Source organism: Physeter macrocephalus, chromosome 19 (genome assembly GCF_002837175.3).
Source record: "Physeter macrocephalus isolate SW-GA chromosome 19, ASM283717v5, whole genome shotgun sequence".
Classification (NCBI taxonomy): Eukaryota; Metazoa; Chordata; class Mammalia; order Artiodactyla; family Physeteridae; genus Physeter; species Physeter macrocephalus.
The window spans coordinates 75,070,186-75,096,540 of record NC_041232.1 but is presented as its reverse complement, the minus strand read 5'-3'; the positions used below and the strand labels follow the sequence as shown (position 1 = coordinate 75,096,540).

The following is a 26,355-nucleotide window of genomic DNA, read 5'->3' as shown; positions in this document are numbered from 1 at the left end:
GGTTTTCTCAGGGTATATGCCCAGTAGTGGGATTGCTGGGTCGTATGGTAATTCTATTTTTAGTTTTTTAAGGAACCTCCATACTGTTTGTTCTCCATAGGGGCTCTATCAATTTATATTCCCACTAACAGTGCAAGAGGGTTCCCTTTTCTCCACACCCTCTCCAGCATTTATTGTTTGTAGATTTTTTGATGATGGCCATTCTGACTCGTGTGAGATGATATCTCATTGTAGTTTTGATTTGCATTTCTCTAATGATTAATGATGTTGAGCATTCTTTCATGTGTTTGTTGGCAATCTGTATATCTTCTTTGGAGAAATGTCTATTTAGGTCTTCTGCCCATTTTTGGATTGGGTTGTTTGTTATTGAGCTGCATGAGGAGATGGGTCAAAAAGGATCTTGCTGTGATTTATGTCATAGAGTGTTCTGCCTATGTTTTCCTCTAAGAGTTTGATAGTGTCTGGCCTTACATTTAGGTCTTTAATCCATTTTGAGTTTATTTTTGTGTATGGTGTTAGGGAGTGTTCTAATTTCATTCTTTTACATGTAGCTGTCTAGTTTTCCCAGCACCACTTATATTTTTCTTTTCTCCACTGTATATTCTTGCCTCCTTTATCAAAGATAAGGTGAGCATATGGGGCCACACCTAAACTCTTAAAGCCCTTAGGAATTTACTGTGCTGAAGACCTCCAAGGACAATACCTCATGTGTCTTCGAAACTCATTCTAGTGTCTAAGAATACTTACTGTCAGGAAGTTCAGCGTTGTGAGTAAGTCTGGGCTCCGCTCACACCCACTTCCTCCGGCTCTGAGCTCGGGTGGAGATGGACAGAAGCTGTGCACACAGTCCAGCCCAAGACACATGTGACGGTTGTCACCAAAACAGCCCCTGCCCACCCCCGCCCCTAGCCTTCTCTTCTCTTCTCTACAGCCCCTTTAATATCTTCTCATTGGTTTCATTCTCTGGATTTAGGCCTACCTGTGTCTAATCTTGGACAAGTAGTCCAGTGGAGCGTTGGTCACTATCGGCTCTCCGGTGACCAACTGTCCCAGTTTGCCAGGGCCTCCCCAGGACATGGGACTTTCAGAGCTGAAACCAGGACACGCTGGCTGAGTTGGCTCTCTAAAGGGGAGAAATGTCTCACCCCCAAATTTCGAGGACACTGCAAAAATCACAGATTTGTACCTGTGCCTTGGCTCAAATACACAGAGTGCGTACAGAGCCTGACTTCTCTCGCTCAGATTCACCGCCCAAAAGGTGTCCCTCCTGTTGGAAGGGTTACGGGCAATGAGCCATCCTCCGGTGCTAAAACAGAACATCTCAATTAATGATGTGTCACTGTCTGGACACGGAAAGACCCGTCTTAAGGTCCTCTTTTGTTGTTCTATCCTCAGCACAGACCTCCGTCTGGAGGGGACACGGCAGAGTGCTTGCCCTGCAGGGCACAGCACCTGGGTGTCCTCCACCAGTCACCTGGGGGAATGGACACATGTGGGGATGCAGCACATGTGACTAGAAAAAAGAATCAGGAGCAAAAACAGGAACAGAAATGAAGTGTGTGAGGGGGAGGAGAAACAGAGCAGGGGGAATGAAAAGAAACAAAACCAAATGTGGGGCATGGAAGGGGGAGAAAATGGCCGAAAGTGTCCTTCTAGGTTCATTGGCTGGGGCCCTGTGAATTAGACTAACAAAAGACAGATTAACAAGAGAAAAACAGACAAGTTTATTAACATGCGCGCGTCGCACATGCACAAGGGGGCACTCAGAGATGAGTCATTCACGGGGTGGTCAGAACTTGGGCTTGTATGGCGTCTTAACGAAAGAAAAATAAATGTCTAAGAAAGTGACAAGACAAAGGAAAAGGACTTAGAGTTTCTAGGGTGGCAAACTGTGCGAAGGTTAAGTATATGGGGAAACAACGGAAGATAAGGAAGGGTTCGTTAGGAAGTTTGTAACGTAGGTTACTAAGAGTACAGAGTTGTCACCAGTGCTGAACTTCTGCCCTTCCTGGTAAAGAGGGGAGGGGAGACCTCTTTACAAATTTATGTCCTGCTTTTAGGAGAATACAGGGAGGGCGGAGTGCTTTTCTTGTATCTGCTTCTTCTCAATTGCCTTCAGCTCAAAATAATCCCTGTGCCAAAGTGGCATGTTCTGGGGCGGTGTATTCTGCTACCCTCCCAGGACGGGAGCAAAAGCAATGGAGAAGCTAAGGCTAGAAACATACTCAAAGGCAGGGAGAAATTGGCCAAGGACACAAAATGAATAAACAAGGAGGAAGAACCTGAGAAGCCTGTGTTGGTAGGAGAAGTGAGAGCCTCCCTCGACCCTCTCTGTGTTTACCTTAACTTTTAGAAGAATGGTTCCCATTCTTGGAATTTCATAGACCAGAAAAAAAAAAAAAAAAAAATCAAGGCTGCAAAGAACACGAAACTAAAAGTACCTCCTACTATGCTCGTTATTTCCAGAAGCAAAGGGCAATGTACATTCTCTGAGGAAAAAAACTGTCATCAGCAACCAAGTGCCAACATGCACACATAGGACATTGTCCTTAAGCCTCCCATTTTGCCAAGGGATGCCGAAAACTCTGTCACAGGCTGGTGCCAGGTGTCGGCTCGGCATTTGGGAGGCCCTGCTTCAGCGAATCTGAGTTCAGCCCTGCACTTCTTTAGAAAAGTGCTAAGAGCTAAGGTTTATCGAGCACTTATGTGCCAGTCCCTGCCCTCAGTCACTGTCATCTCGTGAAATCGCATCAGTGATCCAGTTCTATCTACGGTCCTCATATTCCAAATAAGAAAACTGCGGCCTGGAGGTGTTAAGATACTTGTCCACAGTCAAGTAGTAGAGGAGGGATTAACCCAAGTCACCTGACTCCACGGCCAGTGTTTTAAACCACAATGCTGCCCTTCGTAAACGTGCTCCTTGACTGAGGGAGCCTTCTGGACTTTCTGGACACCTCTGGAGGGTTTTCAGAAGCTCGACATCAGTTTTGCTTATGCCTCCAAGTGAAAAAATACGAGGGTCTCCCTACGACTATCTTTCCTGAACCAGGAGTACTTAAGAGACTTGAAAGCAGCAACTGCAGCCTCTCCTTTGGTCCCACGTCCCTGCCCTGGCTGGATGTCGGCGCCTCACTTTCCTCCCAGGGTGGAGCCTGTCCTCGCCAGTCGCTATTCATATCTATGTTTGTTCAGGGCCTTCCTTCCTGCCTCCCTTTTTGCCTTAAGATCTTCCCTTTTCAGCTGTGCTGGCCTTGATGCCTAACTCCAGCTGCACCTCAAAATCAGGACCACAGAAAGATACTGTCAGGTAGAAGTTTCTTACTTTTCTGCATTGGAGACTTGGTGCCCACGGAATGAGTGCTCAGACAAAAGCTGTGGGTGCCCAGGGGATGAAGTGACAGGACAACAAGAAACTGGATTGTCCTCCTATTCAAACCCAGTCTTGTAAGTGCAGGAATATTTTATCTGTTCACCATTTGCTGACTGTTTTATTAACAATCTAATAATGAGGGGAGCTTTCATTATGGCTCTTCTGGAAGCTCGAGGGCAACAGTCTGTATTAGTTTACTATCCTGTTGTGTAAATCAGAACATCAGCATGGGGGCTGGAAGAGAGTTTAAACTATCTCCAGCATGGTTCCAAACAGATGAGAAGTCCTCCTAGCTTTAGACATTTCTGGAGAAGAATCTTCCAGGATCGACTCTTTTAGCCCATCCCAATGTTTAACAATCCTCTTTGCTAAGAAATTTTTCTTCCTTTAATCCAAATCCTTTCTGCTGTAAACTTGTGTCTTATGGGTGCCCTTAGAGCTAAAAGCACCACCATCCCTACTACTTTTTAATGTAAACTTCTTATCTGAAGGAGAGAATTCTTTCATTTTTTCTCATTTTCCAACCTTTAGAAGTTAACTTCTCTATCCTCTTTTGCACAATTGGCAAGGGACAGCAAATAGGTCTGGTTTAGCAATTCTCAGACCTAGAACTTCAAATTAACCTGCAATGCCAGAGTCCCACCTCAGCTACGCCAAACCACAATGTTTGTGAGGGGGACTCCAGAATTTAAACAACCCCAGGTCATTCTGATACGGACACTGTTCAGACAGGCATCTGGGAACCCTTGACCCAGTCTAGTTCATTCTTAGATTTCCTCACAGCATCCAGATGGAACACCTCCAGTGAGACTGCAATCACTACATCCCAAGAAAACCCTTCCCAGAGGATGGCCAGAGCCCTCCAACCAGAAGAATGTTTTTCCTTTTACCAAGTCAAAATTTGCCTCCTTGAAGTTTCTATGAATTATGCTACATGCAGCCTCAGATGCCAGAGTATTTCTAATTCTCTTCATTAACTTTTCCAATCCTGGCAGTATACAAATCACATTTCCAGGTCAACATTTAAAAAAATAAATAAATAAAAATAAACAGTCCCATTTTCCAGGAATTGGTTACATGCACCGGGAAACTACGTATCCGATTGTCCAAGAGCCCTGGTTTTGTCATCAGCACATCAATGAAAAAGAAGCTGTCGAAAGATCTAGCTCACTGGTTCTGAGACGTTAGTGTGAAGCAACCACCCTAAGGGTTCCAGCAGATTGCTGGGCCCTACCCGGCTGTACCTGACTCAGCAGGTCTGGGGCCCGGCCTGAGAATGGGTTCTCTAACCAGTGCCCAGGTCTGCTGCTGCTGGTCCACAGGCCACACTTTGAGAATCACTGGGCTAATTCCTGCATTTACCACCCCATGGAATGAAAACCTACTGCATCAAAATCAGCTGGGGAAGCTTCAAAACATACACTTATCTATACGGCTCAGGACTCTGGAACTGCAAACAACATTCCACGGAAATCTTCTTGCTAAAATCTGAGAATCCCTGGTCTGTGGTTTTGACACTTTAAAGAGCTTTGGGTTTGAGGCCTGTGGTTCTCAAAGTGTGTGGGCGCCGAATCAGCGGTGTCAGCGTCACCCGGGAACTTGTCAGAGATGCAAACGTCATCTTGCTTAACAAGCCCTCCAAGGGACTCTGAGGCACAAAACGTGTGCGCCACGGACACAGGCCAAGCTCACAGACGCGGTCAGCCTCTCACTACTCCCCGGCTTCTGCTTCTTCCCAGTCTTGTTTTGTTTTGTTCCGTTGCGCTAGAGAACATGTTAGCTCATTCTTTGGGAGGTTCCCAAACGTCAAGGAGTTGACAGGCCAGGTGGGGAAGGTGGCCTGGGAAAGGATTTTGAGTTTGAAGGAAGCTTTACCTACTCTACTATGGGTTTAAAAAAAATTTTTTTTATTGTAAAATATACATAACATAAAGTTTACCATTCTGACCATTTTTAAGTGTTCAGTTCAGTGGCATTCACTACATTCACATTGTTGTGTAACCATCACCACCATCCATCTCCAGAACTTTTTCAACCCCCTAAACTGAAACTCGGTCCCCATTAAGCACCAGTTTTCCATTTGCCCTTCCCCCCAGCCCCTGGCAACCACCATCTTCCTTCCTGTTTCTATGAATCTGACTGTTCCAGGTACTTCATATGCATGGAATCATACAGTACTCGTCCTTTCGTGACTGACTTATTTCAATCAGCATAATGTCCTCAGGGTTCATTCACGCTGCAGCGTGTGTCAGAATTTCCTTCCTCTTTCAGGCTAATATTCCGTTGTACGTACAGGACGCATTTTGTTTAGCCCTTCCTCCCCCATCAGCGTGCAGTTGGCTTGTTTCCACCTGTGGCCACTGTGAACCGTGCCGCCATGAACACAGGTGTGCAGAATCCACTGGCGACGTCTGCCCAGTTTCCCCAGCTGAGTCCAAAGATGCTCTCCCACCCAGACAGTCCCATCTTGTTCTGGAGCCAAATATGGTGAAGGCAGGAACCGATTAAGAATCTGGCAGGTTGAGAATGAAGTCACTAGCTTAGGTGTCGGTTCCGGGGCCCAGTTATAGCTGCTAAATTTTGCAGTGGAGCCCAACTCTTCCTCCTGAAAATCCTCCTTCACAGAAAGTTTCTTCCACAAGGCCAGGAGCTGTGCCTTTCTTACTCACTGCTGTGTTCCCAGCTCCCAGGACACGGACCAGCCATGAGAGGAGCTCAGAGTAGATGCTGAATGAGTGAACATACTAGGGCCAGGGTCTCCCAACAGGGATTTCTGGGTCACAGAATCTCTCTCCTCTGCTGACGCTGATTGGCACTGCAGCCCAGCCTAGAAGCCGGTTCTCTCCAGAAGCCCTTCCTGCTCCAGAGGCCCACTCTTTTCTTGCTAACGTTAGACCCCTTCCCTGGTCCTGATGGCCAGCTGGGGTTCTATGTGGACGGCTGCCTGGTGGGTGCTCTTGGGACTTCTGAGTGCACATCCCCCCCTCATCCTTCGACACTGGTGGGGTTCCTGACTTGCCATCTCTTCGGCCCCTGGGAGCAGGGACTCAGAGCCAACACGGGCTGAGTCCCCCACCTGCTGCATCCTGCTAGGTGTAAGGTCTGGATCTCAGGTCATGTAGAAAGTTGGGAGAAAAACAAAACAGATACTACTTGCCGGCTGACCTGAAGCTCCTTGGCCTTAGTGCAGGCAAGCCACAGTGGTCCAAGCATGACTTCTGGGCAGCAGAAGACAGCCGCGACATATAAAGTTGTCTGGACTTAGAAGGTCGCATCTGGGGCTGGTGCAGTAGAGTCAGGAGACGGGGGAAGATGTTTTGTACGACCCTAGATTCACTTCAGTCACTTAAGCTGATGTCCGGGGAGCCTGCAAAGGGGACAGATGATGTCTATCTTCCAAAGGATGCTTCTTCATTTGTCTTGAATTTGTGATTCAAGTTCTTTGGTGGGGAATTAAAAATTCTAGTGGACAGTGGAAGGCAATTCCTGCCAGTTCAAGTTTACCATTTTATAAATGCTAAGCTACCTTCTTCACCCCTATTCACCCAACCCTTTAGATGTTTCTGTCCATTAGCAAAAGCTTGATTTTGAGCTGTAGGTCGAAGGATGGCCATGGTCTCCTGACGTATTGAAGACTCTGCTAATTCAACCAGACTGCCTCCTGGAGACTTATACTAGGAGGAGGAATCTGGGAGAAAATGTTAAGTGCTGGGGTCTGGAATAAAGTCAGTGGAATGCAAAGCATTTAGACTCAAAGCATTTGCCAGAATTCTTCCCCTGATACCTTAGAGGATTTGCTGTACGGGTATGCTGCACCGGTACATAATTTCTAAGAGTGTTTATCATTTTCATCTTTACGATATTTATTGAAAGCTATGAATTAATTGCACTGCACTGAAAGTTCTTTATATGATTGACACCTACAGCGAACATCTTTCGTTGGCCATGCCAACTTTAATTTGTATACTAAGCAAAAGCAGTGAAATCTGTGACTTTCAAGTACCACTCAGTTGCCAACGGCACCATGGAGTATTCAGAAGAATTAATTTGGTAGGCAGTGCTTACTGGTTACACTACTGCCTTTAGCTTCTATGGTGCCGTGTATAAAACGTTAAGGAAAATTACATTTTCTGAACCCATTTTGACACGCACAGCCCTTGGAAGAGAGAGGAGAGATGGGTGCTATTTTAGGATCTGTATTTTCAAAGAACAGCAGCTCCCTAAGTGACGAGAGAGCAAGTAGGACCAATTTTAGAATGAAAGGATGGGTAGGTAGGAGGAAACGGATGATACAGGTTTGGAATGATGAATCAGACACGGTCTTTGCTCTTGATAGGCTTGCGTTCTAGTGGAGTGGGTGAGCCAGATATACCAAAATAGTAGTAACCATACTTTCCAAATTCAGCTTGGGGACACATGATCTGAAAAGAGGGGGTGCCCTTTATGGGGACAACTGGACCAAATGTTTGAAATGTTAGCAGATTTAGGACACGTGGTTGCCATACTTAGAATGGAAGACAGGGGAAGGAAAGCTCTTGAGGAGCCCACATACAGCCTACGTAGCTTCAGGCTGGAAAGGCCCAGGACACCACGCTCTTCTTACTCCTCCCACCTCCTGACTGGTGACCCTTTGCCACGCCCTGAATTAAGGGTTGCGGTGGACGCACCCTGGGCCAGCCATACATGTCCCTCCTGACCGGTCACATGTGTTCCTGAGCACGCCTGGGCTTGGGTCTTGAAGAGACTTCACTCTTTGGTTCAACACATGCATGCCATGAGGCTGTCGGGATGGAGAGGTGGCAACAGAAGCGCAGGCTATACCCTCATTTCAACTTCAGAAATACGAAAACAATTCTTTAATGTAATATTGCATATCTATTAAACAAAAAAGGAAAGGAAGAGGCAGAAGAAGAAAGAAGAAAGAAGTGGGGTTGCACAGGGACAAAAAAAGAAAGAAAGAGAAAGCTCTGTTAGGCCCGAAGAGAAATTGGTAATTTATACATTGCTAGTGGTACTAAGAATAGGTTTATTCTTGCAGATGAGGAACCTGACAATATGTGATGCAGTGTCAAAGGCTTTACACACTTTTTCACCCAGTAGTTTCACTTCGGGAAACGGTACATCACAATGGAAACAATTCTAGTAAAAAATCCATCGCAGCCCTATTTATAAAACAATAATGGGAAACAACCCATACTCAATAACAGGAAAATGTTAATCAATAAAATATTTTTAGCCACTCGATACTGTGAGAATATACCAATAAATGGAAATGTGTAAATGAAATATTTAGCGAAGAAAAGCAGAACCTGAAATTATAGGTACATGTTGATTACAGCTTCGTAAGCGGATGTGTATGTCACTATGTAGCCAAGGAGAATTTTTATGAAACAAATAGCTGTTTTGTTTTATCAAGTTTTTCTGTAAATCGCTTGCATTGATTTTTTTTTTTAAGGGAAGAGTGAGTATGCAAGGGTACTGGCTGAACTATCACAGTTTTCAGCCTCACTAGGATTCTTATAGGTTCATGTACTGAGAGGGCTGTTGCAGGTAGTTTGTTACTAATAGTTAAAGTATCAGTCTTTGGTTTATTCCAATAGTTTAGTAATAATTTTAGAGGTGATTCAACCCTGTTGTCTGTATAGTAAAGTCACTACCACATGTGACTGTTCTGAGATGTGTATGTTTTGAGACGCTTTCTTTAGCGCAGACAGAAGGGACAGACTCACATGTCACTCCCTGGCTAAGAGTTGGCTCCTGGACGTGTGTCACACATGTGAATGTCAGCTGTCACGCGAGGGAGGTTGGAACTGATGAACTGTCTGTCGTGATATGTATGACAGCCCTGTTCCCCAAATACTAATATCTAGTGCCTTCTGATCGCTTCAGTCTTAAAAAAATTACATTTCCTCCTTCCTTGTCGTTCAAATGCCTTCACTGCTCCCATTTGCCTACATCATGCCTTCTCGGCCAACAACCCCAGAGGAGCCGTGGCCAGCTGTCCTCTGCAGAGTCTCTGTCTTGGGGACTGCCTAGTTATGAGATTTGGTAAGTGCTTCCCTGAGCTCTCTGCAACGTCGAATGCTGGGGACCACTGGTCTGCCTGAAACTTTCCCCAGCTCAGGATTCTGCCTGACTTGCTGGCACTTGGGAGAAGCGAGCCCAGAGGACCAGCCAGACAAAGGCTCCCTGGAGGGGCTTCACCGGCCCAGGCCGCAGAGCCGCCCCCATGGCTGGCTGAGAACACAGGAGGGACTCAGTCCCCTGGGGGCTGCTCCCCTGCCAGCCCAGCCCGGGACCCCGCCCCCTTCCCCGCTGGGCCACAGGCCAGTGACGGCAGTTCAGGAGGCGTCTGACACCACAAGGACCCAAGGGCAGGGCGCCAGCGGGCGCGTCAGCCCCGGCCGCGGGTCTCCCTGCCACCGTCCTGCTCCTTCTTCTCTCCGAGACGATGGGATTGAGAGCTGGGCCTCAGAACAGCGCTCTGTGTACCTGCCGCGTAGCCAGGACTTTCTGAAGGAAGTGCTGGAGATTCCCCGTGGCATTGCTCAGCTTCTATCAGCTGTGTGTGACACGGACGGAAAGGCTTCCTCCAACCCACCTCTCACCCCCCACAACTGCTGCAGAGTCACAAGTGGCTGCCAGGAAGGGATGCAGCCAGGACAGCGGCGGAGACTCCGGACTCCGGGAGCCATGGGAGGGCGGCAGGTTCTCAGCCCACAGTCTGCAGGGAGGATGCAGCTGACCTCGACTGGCTCGGGGCCTCCCCAGCAACCAACACCCCTGGGCTGTGCTTCTGCTCTGCGGTCAGAGGCTTGTTCCCAGCTGCCCTGGTTTAGTGGGAAACTCTGGGTTTGAACCGGCAAGCCCCGGCAGCTGTGGGCAGGAGGCCAAGGAGCGGGCCTCCTTCCTGATGTCCTGTGGCCGATGGCCCAGGCACAGACCCTGGAGGGTGTCCACTCCTGCACCTGTGTCTGGCTCTACTTGAAGGCTCCTCTCTGCATGGAATAAAGCAGACACCTGTCTCTGGGATTCCTGTTTTGACCCTTGAACCCCAGGGATGGAGCTAGGCCAGATTTCCCTGCACAGCCCTGGTCTCTGTGGGCCTTAGAGCAGGACTTGCTGCTGGTGGTGACAAGGACCACCCAGCACAGGAACCCGAAAACAGAAGGAGGGAGAGGGGAGGAGCGGGGTGTGGGGTGGGAGGGCCCTGAGCTGACCCTGGTGCCAGGCAGCTCCAGGCGCCAACAGTCTCGACGGAAGAGCAACATCGTAGCCTTACTGACCATTCGCTGGCTGCCCTGGGACCCTGAGAAAGAGCTGGAAAGTCGCTTCTCCCACGTTTAGAGGTGTCGGACACCAGACAGGCGGCCCGCAGAGCAGGTCAGCTGGCAAGTGGCTTTCTGCTTCTCACCTTCACTTGCTGCTGGGAGCCTGGCCCGGCTGCTATGGGGGCGCGTGGCCGGCAGCAGGTGGGCCCTGTCTGCAGCCTCAAGGGCAGCCTTGAGCCCTACAGCCTCCCCTCTCCCTGTGCCGAGGCTGGGGTGGCCCCGTGGTGCCCATCAGCACAAACGGCTGGAGAACTGCCAGATCTTGGGAAAGAGCCTGCTCTGCCCTGAATGCTTCTGGCCTCCTGGAATTCCCATAATGAGATCCTACCCGCCAAGGTGATGCTATTAAGGGGTGGGGCCTTTGGGAGATGCTTAGTCCCGATGGTGGAGCCCTCGTGGATGGGATCAGCTGCCTCATTGCAGACGCCCCACAGTGTTCCCTCCTTCCTCCCTGCGAGGACACAGCCAGGAGCCTGCTGTCCATGGCAGAGGGCCCTCACCGGAACCCGACCAGGCTGGCCCCCTGACCTTGGACTTCCAGCCTCCAGAATGGTGAGAAATAAACTTCTCTTGTTTACAAACCACCCAGTCTGCGGAGGTTTATTATAAATGGAGCAGGACAAAGCCCACCTTGGGCAATCAGCCCCTCCACGCACCCAGCTCCCCGTTCCCCACCCCCCTGTCTTCCCCTTTCTCCCCCCAGCCCCCCCACTTCGCTCCGACTCCACCTTTGGGGCGCTCCCCTCCTGCTCTCCCCTCCTCTCGTCCCGTCTCTTGGCTCTTTCTCCTTCCCTCTTCCCTGGTGCCGGCAACTCCTGGTTCTAACGAGACAGAGCACGATGCTGTGGCCTAATGATATCCAGCCCGGGGAATCTGGCAACACACAAAACGGAGACAACTGCACACACACACACTCCCACCCCCCAAACCCCACCCCAGCCACCCACAGCTGCGCCCAGGGGCAACCGCCGTGCAGACCAGCTGCTGCCCATCTGCTGTCATTCCCCCTCTTTTCCAAATGACATCTTCCAATATCAAAGACACTGCCAGCTGTCAGAATCAGGTTCACATTTTCATATACAGGACAATGACTGCCGAAGAGAGACGGATGCAAACACATAAACAAACGGAGGGGAGGAAGGGGAGGCCGCTGGGTTGCCTCCCTCCAGACTCATCGTTTCTACAGAAGCAGGGACTGAAATGACCTCTGAGTTGTTAAAACAGCAACCGACAAGCACAGCCTCGCAGCCATCAAGGCTCGCATCAAGGGAAACTAGAAAAAGGCATAAAAGAATTTGATCTCTGGAGGAAAAAGGCAGGGAGGATGCAGAGTGCTGGGAACAAAGGGAGGCCAAGCCTGGGAGTGGATTATTCGTTCTGCGGCCAACATAAGGAACGATGTGTTATGAGCACGGAAGAAAGCAAAGTGAATTTCTAACCAAGATAATGAGGAAGCCAAGACTGGTGAGCAGAGCCAGACAGGAGGGGGGGTGACCTTCTTAATTAAACATCTAAGGATGTCATCCTTTCTTTCTTGAGAACCAGCCCTCGTGGACACATCTCCCCGCTAAAAGTGTAAAGAGCTGCTCCCGCCAAGCTAAAGGCCCAGAATAGGGTTAGAAGTTAGGAAGTTAAAGTCCTTATTCTTGCCCTGTTATCTTGAACAAATCACTTAAATGTTCTCTGCCTCCGTTTCCCCATTTATAAGATGCAGAATCCTAACAGCAGACTCGAGGGTGGTTTGGAGCACAGCTGGGGAAGCAGAGCGTACAACTCCAGGGTCCGTCAGGAGGGGCGGGGTGGTGCCGCGGATGGAAATGGCACCCCACTGACAGCTTGCCGAAGGGACGCGTTTATTTTTAAAGGGCGTTCAATTTTGTAGAACATAATGACAGCCTGCAGCTCTGTTCCCAGTGTCTGCCCCACCCACAGCTTCTAGGATGAGGCTGTCCAGCCTACAATCATGCAACAAGGTCAAAGTCAGATCCAGGAGGAAAAGCACTTGAACTGATAGGCTCTATATGCCCTTCCCCACCTCCACTAAAACGGGGAGGCCCGCCCAGGTTGCTGGTAAGCAGCAAAGGCCTTAGGGCAGTGGTCTTGTGGACCTAGTTGTGGCGATGACAGCTGGTGACTCCAAAGGGTGTGGTGATCCAAATGCCTGGAGAAGCAAAATCATTCATCTATACGCCAAGAGATTCCAGAATGGGAACTGATGGGCAGCCCTCAGCGATTCTGCAGGAGCTGGAGCATCATAAGAGTCCTCAGCCTGATAAAAAGGGGTTATGTCTCACTCAAACACTGCAGGGAATCTTGGTCCCTCAGTTTATCCTGAGACCTCAGAACAGAGCTGGAAAGCCAGGTACCTCTCCCCGTGATGTAGTGGCACAACCCCATCAACAGGCAGAAGCTCCAGAAGTCACGCTGAGCGACCACAACTCACTGCAGTACAAAGAAGTGAGCTCACACGGGGTCTCCCAAATTCTCCCACCACCCACAGGAGGTCAACCTGACAGCGGAGGTCCCACACCATGAGGCTAGGATGGCGCCTGCAGGGCTCAGGGTAGTCTGGGGACAGTCACAATGATGGTGCTGTCCCCACCATCACTGGAATTTGCGGGTCCAGGAGCCAAGCGGAGGAGGTGGCTCCCTTTCTGCCCATGCAATGGCTTCATTTCCGTGCCACTGTCATATGGGATCTATATTGGCTGTGGTTACATGAGCCATTTAGTACATGGATTACAGAATGGAGAGGGATATCTAGAAGGGATCTCAACATAACCCGGGGTGAAACTGACCCTGCTGAGCAGGTGGTTTCTGAAATGGCCCTGCCTAGTGATTCTAAGGCAATAACTAGATGTGGCTTTCGATGAGGTGTGTTTTGACAGCTGGATCATATTAGAAGGGAATATATTGAAACTACGTAGTGGAAGGCGTGTCACGGGGCCTCAGATCCACGCCTTTCCTGGGAGCAGCAAGCTGTCCCCACTTCTCACCATGCTGTATCACATAAGACACACTTCCGCACAGCTGACTGGAACAGAAGTGGCCTGAGCCTAGGGCAGCCCCAGAAAACTATCACATGGGCCAGTCCACCTGTCTCTCTCTTTGGAACTGGAGCTAAGAGGCCACTGGCCATGGAAGGGGAATCTGAGGTGTGATGCTGGGAGGTCGGGAGGGAGTGTGATGGGCCAGCTCCTGAGGAAGCGGCTCTGTGGACGCTGAGGCAGTGGGGCAGAGGAGAGAGGAACACCCAGCAGAGGGAGAAGCAGAGGCTCGCAGCAGCGGGGCGGGGTCCTGCCGGCCACCACGCAGAGCCCTCACAACCCCGACAGGGACCAGGCCAGTTCTCGCTGGTCATGGGTATCCTTAAAATAAATCCCATTTTATTAAAAAAAAAAATTATTTTATTTTATTTCATTTTTAGTAACTTAAGACTCTTGCTATGAAAAGAGCCTAACTAGAGCACATTTCCTACTGGACTAGGAAATGGTCTATCCTACATGGGTGCTAGGAATCTGGTGACATAGTAACTGCCTAGAAATCAGGCTTTGGTTTTCTCATCAGAACACGAGTCCTGGTTTCTCAGCATATCCAGCCCGAGGACGTGTGAACACCCTAACGACTACGATACCTGCTTCACTTTGGTGGTCCTTATTCTTGTCGTCATTGATAAGATTAAGGACTGCTTTCACTGTAGTTACTGTATGGAGAGCTTTTACATTTTCTTAGGTGAAAAGGGGGAATAGGAGGGGACGGGGAGAAAGAAAAAGGATTGTTTCCTTTCCAGAGAAAGAATCGAGAGCGAGAAACCATGGCTGGGTCTCTCCAGCATTAAATGAAAAGACAGAGAAATCCAGGGACTCCTGCGGGATCTCGAAGAATGAGGCACTTTTGGCCAGCAAGCGAATTCAAGGTTCTGCTAATTCCCGAGGGTATCTGCTGCAAACCTTTTCAGAAGCCTCAGACAGGCTGCCCTTCCTGCTGCCCTCCCAGGTGTTAAGTAGTGGTTTCCAGGTGCAGATGGCTGTTACTTTGGAGACTAGACAAGAGCAGAAGGCATCCTTGGAGGAGCTCTGCCCTGCGGTTCGGGGAACGAAGAAATCCTAGCCACCCCCCAGCCAGGCCTAGCTTCTTGGAGTTGTGTCCACAGAGAGGGGTCCCTGGACGCTTCCCAGACAGGGCTGGTCTGCTGAGTGCTGACGCAGCCCCGAAGGGTTCGTGGGCCGGCCAGGGGACCTGCTCAGGAGCCCCGGAGGCGGCAGCACACACCGTGAGGAGCCCCGAGCTGCGGCGGGGGCAGTGGCACGCCGCTGGCTCCCGGCTGAGGGGCGCCCGTCCCGCCTCCTCCACCGCCTCCTCCTTTGTCCCAGTGTCCAGGCAACTGCAGGGAGATCCCGACGGGCAGCGGGGTGCCCAAACGGCGGCTTAGCCACCTGGCCTTCAGGAACTGGGTGCTGCGGGTCGCGGTCACATCAGGGCGGCTGGACCATCTCGTTTCACGATCGACGTCCAGCTCACCTCAGCTCCACCTCCGGACACTCAGAGGCCACAAGGCAGGATGTGTCACCCCGAGGGCTCTGCATGGATCCTGAAGGGTCCACGACCCCTGCAAGGCACAGGCTTTGTGCGCGTGCACATTCTTCTGGGGAAAATCCGCAGACTTCATCCAGCATCTTGAAGAGATCTGGGAGCCCAGAGAGCGACACGGGCTGGAGTGATGACTGGAGTTTTCTGGAACAGGAGGCAGACAAGCGATTTCCGTGTTCCTCACAGAAAAGCCTGGACTCAGAGGAGAGAGTCCAGGCTTTGGCATCAGGGCCGCTTCCCTGTCACTGAGTAGTCTGGTGACCCTGGGTGAGTTTCTTATCCTCCCCGAGGAAGGACACTGCATTCATTAAACATCTATGATCCAAACCTCTTCCCCACTGCACGAAGCCTTCCGTGGGCCCTGCGACCCCATCTCCACCCTCCCCAATTCCCCAGTTCCTACATCTGCAACCTCTTCTCTGAATGTTCTCTTCACCTGCACGTTCGAACCTCAGCCTGGCTCTGTCCAGCGGCCGCTGCGGCTCCGGAGCCTCTCAAGTGACCCTTGTCCTCCTGCCTCCTTGCTCCTGCTTGGCCCCCAGGACTTTCCCCTCCTCCCTAAGCCGGCCACACACCCCCATCACCTCCCCCAGTATGCCTTGGATTAGCCAGGGTTCTCCAGGAAACGGAACGAAGAGGATGGATGTAGATATACACCAAGAGATCCATTATGAGGGACTGGCTCATGCAATGGGGGAGCCTGAGAAGCCCCACGATCTGCCCTCTGCAAGCTGGGGGCCCAGGAAAGCTGGCGTGTGGTTCCAGTCCAAACCTAAGGCCTGAGAGCCAGGGGAGCCGACGGCGGCAAGCCCCCCAACGTGGTGACATCCGGCTCTGCCTGCTGCATGCCCAGGCCCACGCGGCTGTGCTCTGCCGAAGACGCACGGCCACGACAGGGACGGGGCGGGGGGTGTCTCTCCTGAAAGGCGTGGCCGCGGCCGTCCGGGGGGCCTTCCTGCTGCTTAGCGCCACGGGTGCCGAGGCCGCCCGCTCTCCGCTCTCCAGGCACTCCTGCGTAGCAGTTTCCTCTCTCCTCGGACCCCCAACACGCCTCTTCACCCTCACTCTCAGCCGCTGCCCGGGCTCCACTTTCACTCTACACATTTCACTTCCCCGGGCTCTCGCTGCCCCGTCGTCTCCCGGCAGCTCCGGCCACGTCCTCTGCGCCGTCTCGGGGCGGTTACCAGGGGCGAAGTGTCCCTGCTGCCCCTGCGCACCAGACCCCTGCGCACGTCCCCGCTCCCCTTCACAGCAAGGCCACCCTGTCCGCGGTCACGTGCACTCACGTCCCCCTCCCGCTGTTGGCTGAACCCACTTCAGCGGGCCTGTCACTCCACTGCTCCACAGGAACAGCACTTGCCCAAGTCAGCACCACTGGATGGGCTGAGGACACCCTCCTCCTTGAGACGTGTTCTTCTTTCTTATTCTGAGACAGCACACTCCTCTGGATTTTTGCTTACCTCCCAGGCCCTCCTTTTCATCTCCCGGCTCGTGGCACGCACCCCTCGTCCCCACCTCTGGCCACTGGAGGGACCCAGGCTGAGTCTTTGGACCTCTTCTCTTCTGACTACATGTGCCAGCCTCCTGATAAATGCCAGCCAGATGGTGATGGCTCCCCACGTATCTCTCCAGCCTGGACTCCTCCCCGATGCCAGGCTCCTACATCCAACTAGTCTACATCTGTGCAGGGATTTCCGGTCGGCATCTCAAATCTACCCTTCCCAGAGTTTTCCCTATTTCACTCAGCCCACTACCTTTCTGAGGAGATCATTGCCAGAGAAATCACAAAGTCACCCTGAAAATGTCTCTGACTGTGCATATAGCAGACTTAAAACAACCCTTTGGGTTCCATGAGCAGGAGGAACGCTCCAAGAACCGGATGAGGAAGCCAAGGAGAAGGGCTTACTCCCCAAGGAGAATTTCAGGTGTAGTCAGGGAAGATAATGAAATAGGAGAAACTCCTTTGAGATGAAGCTGGGGTGCCCTTTGGAGGCCAGATCAGAAACCTAAGGGAACGTTCCCCTTGTCAGGGCTGGGAACCCTCACAAAACCTGTCTCTCAGGAAAGAATCTGTCACTTCCGTGAACCGGGGGCTACTGCGCCCTCCCTTTGCTCAATGGGAATCTGTCATTTCTACTTCAGCTCTGTACGTTGGGTGTCAGGAGGGCAGGCAGACAACTCACCCCCCCTTAGTTCACTGGTCACCAGAACACAGGATCGGAACCTAGTCCTGCTGGAGAAGAATGTGTGACCCGGAGATCCTGGATGTAACTTTGGGTTGTCTCCCGAGAGGAGGCGATGAGACTGTGTGTGGAGGGGAAGGAGAAGGAGATGGCTGGTGACCAAAAGGATGTCGTGGGGCAGAGACAACGCAATCTCCTTTCCTTCTGGGGACCCAGGAAGAGGATGTTTCCCAGTCTCCTCTGTAGCGGGTGAGGCTGAATCACAACTTTAGGTTGATGCGATACAGGCAAAGACTGGTCCCTAAAACGGTGCCCTTGTGTAATCCTCCCTTTATCCCGTGCTTTGGTGACCTTGGAGGCCACATGTTGAGGATGTCAGGTGTCACAGGATGGAGGCAGCGGAGGTCCCTGAATGACTACGTCACTCAGAGTCCCCAAATTACATCGTGTCCCTCCCTAAGTCCTGCCCTTCCCCCACCTCTGCCTCAGACCACCATGGACTTGAAGTAAGCGAGGAACGTTTTTATCGTACTAGGCCACTTTTAGGGTTGTGTGTTAGAGTAGTTACCTTACCCCGACTTACACAGTAGGTACTCAATAATTACGGTGACTGAGTGTTCTAATTCCGGAGCCCAAAGCTTTTAACCGCCACACTCTCTTAACTGGCTTTCTATATGCATTTTTCCCATTTCTTCATAAAATAAAGTTCTTTCCTGATTTTAAAAGTAATACGTGCCCAGAACCCAACACCAACAACAGAAGCAAACAAGCTGATGAAAAATGGACACAGGCCTTGACTAGACATTTCTCCAAAGAAAATATACAAATTGCCAACAAACACATGAAAAGATGCTGTCGACATCATTTTTCACTAGGGAAATACAAATTAAAACCACAAAAAGATACCACCTCACATCCATTGGATGGCTGCAATCAAAAAACCAGAAAATGTCAAGTGCTGGCGAGGATGTGGAGAAACTGGAACACTGGTGCACTGCTGCTGGGAATGTAAAATGATGCAGATGCTGTGGAAAACAGCATGGCAGTTCCTCAAAAAAATAAACAGAATTACCATATGATCTAACAATTCCACTTCTGGTTATTACCCAAAAGAACTGAAATCAGGGTCTCAAAGATATACCTACAGGGCTTCCCTGGTGGCGCGGTGGTTGCGCGTCCGCCTGCCGATGCAGGGGAACCGGGTTCGCGCCCCGGTCCGGGAGGATCCCACGTGCCGCGGAGCGGCTGGGCCCGTGAGCCATGGCCGCTGAGCCTGCGCGTCCGGAGCCTGTGCTCCGCAACGGGAGAGGCCACAGCGGTGAGAGGCCCGTGTACCACAAAAACAAAAAAACAAACAAAAAAAGATATACCTACATACCCATGTTCACAGCAGCATTATTTACAATAGCCAAAGGTTGGAAGCAACTCAAGTGTCCATCGACGGATGAATGGATAAACAAAATGTGGTTTAACATACAGTGGACTATTATTCAGCCAGAAAAAGGAAGGAAGTTCTCACTCGTGCTACAACATGAATGAACCTTGAACACATTATGCTAAGTGAAATAAACCACTAGGACAAATACTGTATTACAGATTCCACTTACATAAGGTTCCACAGTAGTCAAATTCATAGAGACATAAAATAGAATGATGGTTGCCAAGGAAGCAGGGAGAGGGGATGGGGGACTTGTTTAATGGCTACAGAGTTTCAGTTTTGCAAGCTGAAAAGAGTTCTGGAGATGGGCTGCACAACAATGCGAAGGTAGTTAGAACCACTAAACTGTATATACACTTAAAATAATTTGTTAAGATGGTAAATTTCATGTTATGTGTATTTTATCACAATTTAAAAAAATTTTTTTAAGTATTATGTGCTCATTTTTAAAACATGACAAAATATAAAGGAAGTTTTAAAAACATCATCCTCTATCACTCCAACAGAGTCTACCACTGTTGAGAGAGTCTTTTTATGTAGCCAAAGTGGAGTTGTTTTATAAAACATTGATTCAAGACTATAAAGCGAAAGCCCAGTCTTGGTGGACAAAGCAATCCTGTTACAGAGGGGGAGAATTAGCCCACTTTTTGCTTCCAGACAGACTGGAACAACTCCAGTATTTCTTTCTAAATCTTCACATTTGAATTCGGTGAATATTGTCTTTGTAACCAACAGCACAGAGGCCTCTGGCGTGTTTGGATGACTATAATTAGTTTTGGATTCAGGACCATACAAACTGATACCTGGGGCATTTCTTCCTTTCATTCACACATGTATGCATTCATTGAATAAATATTTGTTGATTGTCTACATATGCTAGACAATGGGCTAAGGGTTCAGGAGACAGCAGTGAACAGGAGAGTTCAGGTAAGAGGACTCTTACCTTCCAGTTGGGGGAGACAAACAGTAAACAAGTAAACAAATTGCAAACCGTGAAGGGCTCTGAAGGAAAGGCACAGGGTACTGCTATGGATACTGCTATCGAAAGGAACAGGAGAGGAGATGACATCTGAGCTGAGACCTGGAGGATGGAAATCAGCTCTCAAAGTGCCGGAGACTCCGAAGGACATTTAGCACATTTATAGGAACCAACAAAGGGAATCTGCCGTGATGGAGGTCAGAACAGTGCTTACCTCTGGGGAGGGTACCGGGAGGTACGGGGGCAGGCTTCGTGTGCTGGAGATGGTCTGCATCTGAATCTGGGTGAATATATATGCAGAAAAGTATGTAAAAATTCAGCCAGCTGCACACTTTAAGGTTTGTGCACTTATCCTACAAATAAAATTAAATACCCCTTCCCCCGAAAAAGGGACAGGAAATGGGGGGGGGTGGCTTTCCAGGTGGAGGGAATAATAAGCAAGAGGCTTGCAGGTGGACTGTCCCTCCTGGAGAACAGCCAGAAACCCGCAGCTGGAGCTGTGCAGAGGGCAAGGAGGGCCATGGGGTGAGGTTACACCTGGGGAGAGAATTAAGACTGGGGCTCTGGGACCAGGGATTTTAACTGTTGACAGTTTTCAGAAATACATTCTTTTTGAACATATCCTCATGTTTTACGTGTATCATTTTTAAAAGTAAATAAGGCCATTTGCTTTTGTTTGCAAAGCGTTGCTTTCCGCCTTTCCTATCTGCTTGTTCTAAGGAGGTTAATGCCTTTGAACATCCTTTTCTTGTCTCAAGGGGGGAAAAAAAACCCCAGGAGTATAAAGTCCTTATAATTCTTTCTCATTAGGGCTGCGGTCCTAGAAAGCCCACTCAGAATACACTCGTCATTTTCTAGTTCGTGGAAGGACAAAGGGAACCGTGGCGGCTGGGGGATGGTTCCTCACTTCATTCATTCCTGCAACATTTACCGAGAGTCTGTTAGATACAGACACCGCTTGTTTTCCAGATATTCCGAGGTCCAAATCTCTCCCTGCTCAATTCAGGATGGAACCAAGGATCCGGGGTGAGGGCGGGCCGCGTGCACAGAGGGACAAGCCCATCCAAGGGGAAAGTCGGTTCCAGTTGCGGCGCCGGAAACCAGTTGAAGGGACGGGGAGCACTTTCTAGACCAACCCTGGGGAAACTGTCCTGAGCCTCTTGGAAAGGCCCCTTTCTCACCGTCTTCGAGACCCGCACACACTGATGCTCCGAAGGGCAGGTGGCGCGGCGTTGCGGCCCGGCTCTTCGGCTCTTCGGCTCTTCCGGGCCGCCGCGCAGCCGAGGAGGCGCGACCGGGCGGGGCGGGGCGGGGCGGGGCGGGGCGGGGCGGGGCGAGGCCTCCACGTGGACCCCGCGCGCGGGAGGGCGGGGCGAGGCCTCCGCGTGGACCCCGCGCGCGGGAGGGCGGGGCGAGGCCTCCGCGTGGACCCCGCGCGGGCGGGAGGAGCGAGGCCTCCTCCGGGGCCCGGTCGCCTTTCCGGAGGGACCGTCCTTGGTGGTGCGGGCCTCTGTCAGGACATTTAGCATCCTCAGCTCTGACAGGACAACACCCCTGGGGGCGGCGCGCCGGGGGAAGATCCCCTGGGCGGCTCTCTCGGTCCTAAAATGGATTCGGAGAAGCGCAGAGGGGCATCCACGCGGCCGGGGGGAGCGGGGCCGAGGCCGCGGGGATAGCTGAGAAGGCCCCTCCTCGCCCTCCCCGCCCCGCCCAGCCGCCGCCCCCAGCCCTGCAGCGGGTCAGTCCCCGGGCGTCCGAGGTCAGCCAGCTGCACCTGCCACGGCACCTTTTGTCAAAAATCAGTTTTGGGCATATGTGTGGGTCTACATCCGGACTCTCTAGTCTCTTCCAGGGATCGATTGACTTAAATAACTATCTGTGGCTACTGGCTACCAGATTGGACAGCTCGGGTTTAGACTGAGCATCTCAGAAAGGATACTGTATGTAAGGCTCGTCAGAGAAAACATTGTTCTGCCTTGGGCTCCACAATAATCATTATTTGAACATTCCATGCTTACCATGTGGTTGCTGAAGAGGAGTTAAACTTCCGCTGTTTCCCAGGAAGTGGACTTCCATTATTCTCTGTCAGTTTACGGTCAGGTCTTTAAGGGCTAGAGGCCCAAGGAGAAGAGAGCTCCAGGCTCCGAGTTTCCGCATTCAAATGCAGACTTCGAAACTGAGTGGGCAAGTTCCTTAACCTGACCTTGACTCGATTTCTCCATCTATAAAGTGGGTATCATAATTATGCCTATTTTATAGGCTTGTTTGAGGGTTAATAATACGTGGAAGTGCTCAGGATAATGCCTGGTGCATGATATGGACTCAAATAAAAGCTAGTCATTATTACTTCGTGTAAAACAAACAAAACCCCACAGTAGAGGAGGGGGTCAGCCTACACTTTCTGAAGCCCCTTTTCTTGTCTTCTGAGGGCCTCTTGTGTGTATCAGTACGTTTCAAGCACCTTAGCTTTGGTAGCTGTGCAGGCACTGGGGGGGTCTCCACGACCCCATTGTTATTATTCCCATTTTGCAGATAAGAACGAAGCCATTTAAATATTTGTCCAAAGTCACACGGCTACTGGGTGACAGAGTCAAGATCTAAAGCCAGCTTTTTAGGCTTCTGAAGTTTGTGCTTTTAACTTAATGATTTTCAAAATTTTGTGCATCGGAATGGAGAGCTTGTGAAGGGCTCGCTCTTGCGCCCTCCGCCAGGCGTCCTGTGCAGGGGGGGCCGGGGGGCGGCGGTGGTGGTGGTGGTGCTGGAGTCTGTATTTCACAGGCCCCCCAAGGGGCTCCCCGGACGGCCCTGGGAGAAACAATGCGCTCCACCAATTTCGCTCCACGTGACGGGCCTTTTCCAACTGTTTTCAATCAAGAGACCATCTTTGCTAGAGTAAACACACCTCCATTTTCCATTAGGTGGAAAGTCTGGTTTAAGAGGAAAGTGGGATTCAGAACGAGCTGGGCACCATGATTTATTTCCACTGGGATCACGCACACTCTAGAGCAGTTCACTTCCTCCTCGCCAGGTTTTTCAATGTAGCCAGAAATATGCCTATTTCGATACTGAACTCCAGAGAAGATACTCAGCTACGTGGAAGCATTAGGGCATTGCATCAATTTATCACGAGGTGGGTGGGTGGGAGGGGAGATCCGAAGACCCACAGGCAAAGCCCCTCTGTGGAGCTGAACTTCCCGTCCGCTGCGGGGTGACGACTTTCCATCCTGGGGGAAGCACTATTGTCTCTTGTTCCGCCGAGGCCCCGCCAAGGTCTGTTTGTGTCTGGCGGAAAGGAAGCTCATCCACACCAAGCAGCGCAGGCAACTCCGGCAGCCCTGCTTGAAGCCCGGCGTGGAAACGGCTTGCTTCCTTTGCCGTGCACGTCTCTGTAAACACACTGGGGAGGAACTCGGTCCTCTGTGTCCCACATAAGGCTGAAGAAGTTACGAAGGGATGTCGCTGTAGACCCACAATTTCTGTTCTCTGGGCAAGTAATAAAAGGGCCAGCGGTGGCCCAGCCGCTTAATCTTGACGGTTGTCCCTTCAGAGGAGGTACTTGGAAGCCTCCAGGGTCCCACCCCAGTTGCCAAGTGCGCCCCCAGCTCTGCATTGAGGACCTGGCAACCACTGCGGGATCCCGCTTCTGACATGTTGCCGGACGCCCGCTGGAGATGTCTGGCGCTGCGTCTGAGAAGAGTAAAGACGCAGGGGGACCCTCTGGGCTCTGTCCCTTGGTGGCCTCACATTCCCGTTTCATCCCAATAAAAAGAAAAAAAGCGTTAAAAGAATGCTTTTAAGGAGAAAATATTTGCAAAGCACAAAGGATTGGTGTCCAAAATATGCAAAGAACGCTTAAAACTCAATAATAAGGAAATAAACAGCCCAATTAAAAAATATCAGCAAAAGATCTGGACACCTCACCAAAAAAGACAAACACGTGAAAAATGCTCCACATCTTATGTCATTAGAGAATTGCAAGTTCAGACAGTAAGGTGCTACTACGTACTTCTTGTAACGGCTAAAATCCACACAAGGACAACACCAAATGTTGGCAAGGATGCGGAGCAACAAGGACTCCTGTTCACCGCTGGTGGGAACGAAAATGGGGCGCCACTTTGGAAGACAGGTTGGCAGATTCTTCGAAAACTAAACATAGCTTACCATATGATCCAGCAATCGCACTCTTTGGTATTTACCCAAGTAAGACGAAAGCTTACATCCACACAAAAACCTGCACAGGGATGTTTAGAACAGCTTTATTTATAATTGCCAAAACCTGGAAGCAGACAAGATGTCCTTCAGTAGGTGACTGGATAAACAAACTGGCACATCCAGACAGTGGATTATTCAGAGGAAAAAAAAAAAAAAAAGAGCTACTGAGCCATGGAAAGAGATAGAGGAAACTTACAAACTTACATGCATATTACTAAGTGAAAGAAGCCAATTTGAAAAGGCTACATACTGTGTGATTCCAACTATATGACCACCTGGAAAAGGCAAACCTATAGAGACAGTAAAAAGATCAGTGGATGCCAGGGGTAGGAGGGAGGGGTGAACACGCAGAGCATGGGATGTTTTGGGCAGTGAAACTATTCTGTATGATACCACAATGCTGGATACATGTCATCATACGTTTGTCAAAACCCACCGAATGTACAAGACCAAGAGTGAACCTTGATGTAAACTGTGTCGATATTGGCTCATCAGTTGTAAACAAAAAAAAGATATAAAATGCGTGTATAGGATGACTGCAATTATGTAAAACAAAAATAGCAGCTAACAGAAAAGAACAAAGCACAGTCATAATCCACAGGGAGGCATTCCTAATTTTGACAGGCCCTAAAATAGGAAGGCAGGTTCTGAAGAAGAAAATATTTTTAAAGGAAATATAACACTGTGTTAGTGCTCCCTGTATGCCTGGCACCACGTTGGAACGTTTTAACCCTCACAAAAACCCTAGGAGGTTGACACTCTTGTAATCTTTGTTTACAGGTAAGGGAACTTGCTCAGAGGCCCCGGTTCAAGTGACGGCCTTGGGATTCAAAGCACTACATTATACTGCTTTTAAAAATAAGTAGCAACTAGAGTGAGGTTAGTTGTCCATCCTCACATCCTTCTGTCTGTCTTCCTCTGGCTCTCCTCTCAATCCCCCGTAACTGTCGTCTTAAAGTTACCAGTGACCTCGTGACTGTCAAGCTCATGGCCATACCTCCTGATCTCTACCGTATGTGGCAATAACGACCATTTCATTCTCAAAGTTTATCTTCCGGTCTTCAGGGAACATTCTCCACTATCTGGATTCTCCTTCTCAGCCTTCTCTGACGGGTCGGCTTTGCCCTCCCCTGCACCCACCAAAATATACGTTGGGAACTTCCATTCTCTAGGTGTGTGTTTGTGGGGAGGGAGAGTTGAGGATTGTGCGTCTTAGTTACGCCCTTCAGGTGACTCTGCTGCAGGTGACCCAGGGCCGCACTGTGAGACAAACACTGGATGACCAGGTGTCACTCAAGCACCACAAATTCAGCAAGAGCAAAAGAATCCATGTTTTTTTCTTCCAAACCCCTGCCCGTCCTGGCCCCCTCCCGTCTTCGTGCCCTGCTGCCCCACACCTGCCCTTGCCTGTTCCTCCCACCCTCTCACCTCCCTACCCAACACTCCTGAAGTCCATCTTCGATGACATTTTCTTTGCCATCTCTTTACCTCTTCACTAAGAATATCTCACGTCTTCCTTTCTGGCCCAGCGGAAATGTTGTCCTTTGAAAACCCTTTCCCGGTCCTCAGCAGGCAGAGTTCACCTGTCCACCCACTGGGACCCCACGGCTTGTGACCAGGCTGTAGCCGGTTATGCCCCGCGTGACACTCAGCTCCCAGCCGAGAGATATTTGCTAAACGGCTGATGGAATGTGTGCACCAGAGGTGATCTCATTTTGCTAAGAAGACCCAGCAGCAAAAAGGGGAGAGTGAAATTCCTGCACTCGCACGTAGGACCTGAAAGACACTGGAGAGCGCACCTTTACTTAGAGAAGGTTGCTATGTGTCAGGGGTCGGCAAGCTTTTTCCATAAAGGCACAGACAGTACCTCAGGCTCTGAGGGCCACGTGGTCTCTGTCGTAACTGCTCAGCTTGGCCATTTCCGACTAAAGCAGCCACAACGAGACAAACGAGGGGCTGTGTTCCGAGAAACTTTATTTGTGCACACTGAAATGTGAATTTCATATATTTTTTTATGCATCATGAAAACGTATTCTCTTCAACCATTCAAAGATGTAAAAACCATTCTTAGCTGTGGGCCGTAGTTTGTCCATCTCTACATGTTGCTGACCTGTGAGCTACGGCCAACCCTGGGTCCTTCAGCACGGGACTCGGTATGCGAGCTTCGGTTTTTCACTGGAAGGCCCCCCTAAGTGAAAACGTTATCAGTACAAGTAGAGGAGAGCCTAGAATCTTGATGACAGAGGACAGAG

General features: G+C 50.3%; 1 long non-coding RNA gene across 1 annotated transcript in view; it reads right to left on the bottom strand.

Moving 5' to 3' along the window:
* The window catches only part of LOC102987987 (uncharacterized), an 85,169-nt gene extending 63,236 nt beyond the window's left edge, over positions 1-21,933 (bottom strand). Inside the window, exons 1-2 of the long non-coding RNA XR_003677111.2 lie at positions 21,910-21,933; positions 20,106-20,171 (exon numbers count right to left, since the gene is read on the bottom strand). This is a non-coding gene — a long non-coding RNA (uncharacterized lncRNA). The remainder of the gene's footprint in view (positions 1-20,105; positions 20,172-21,909) is intronic.
* Positions 21,934-26,355: the final 4,422 nt, after the last annotated feature.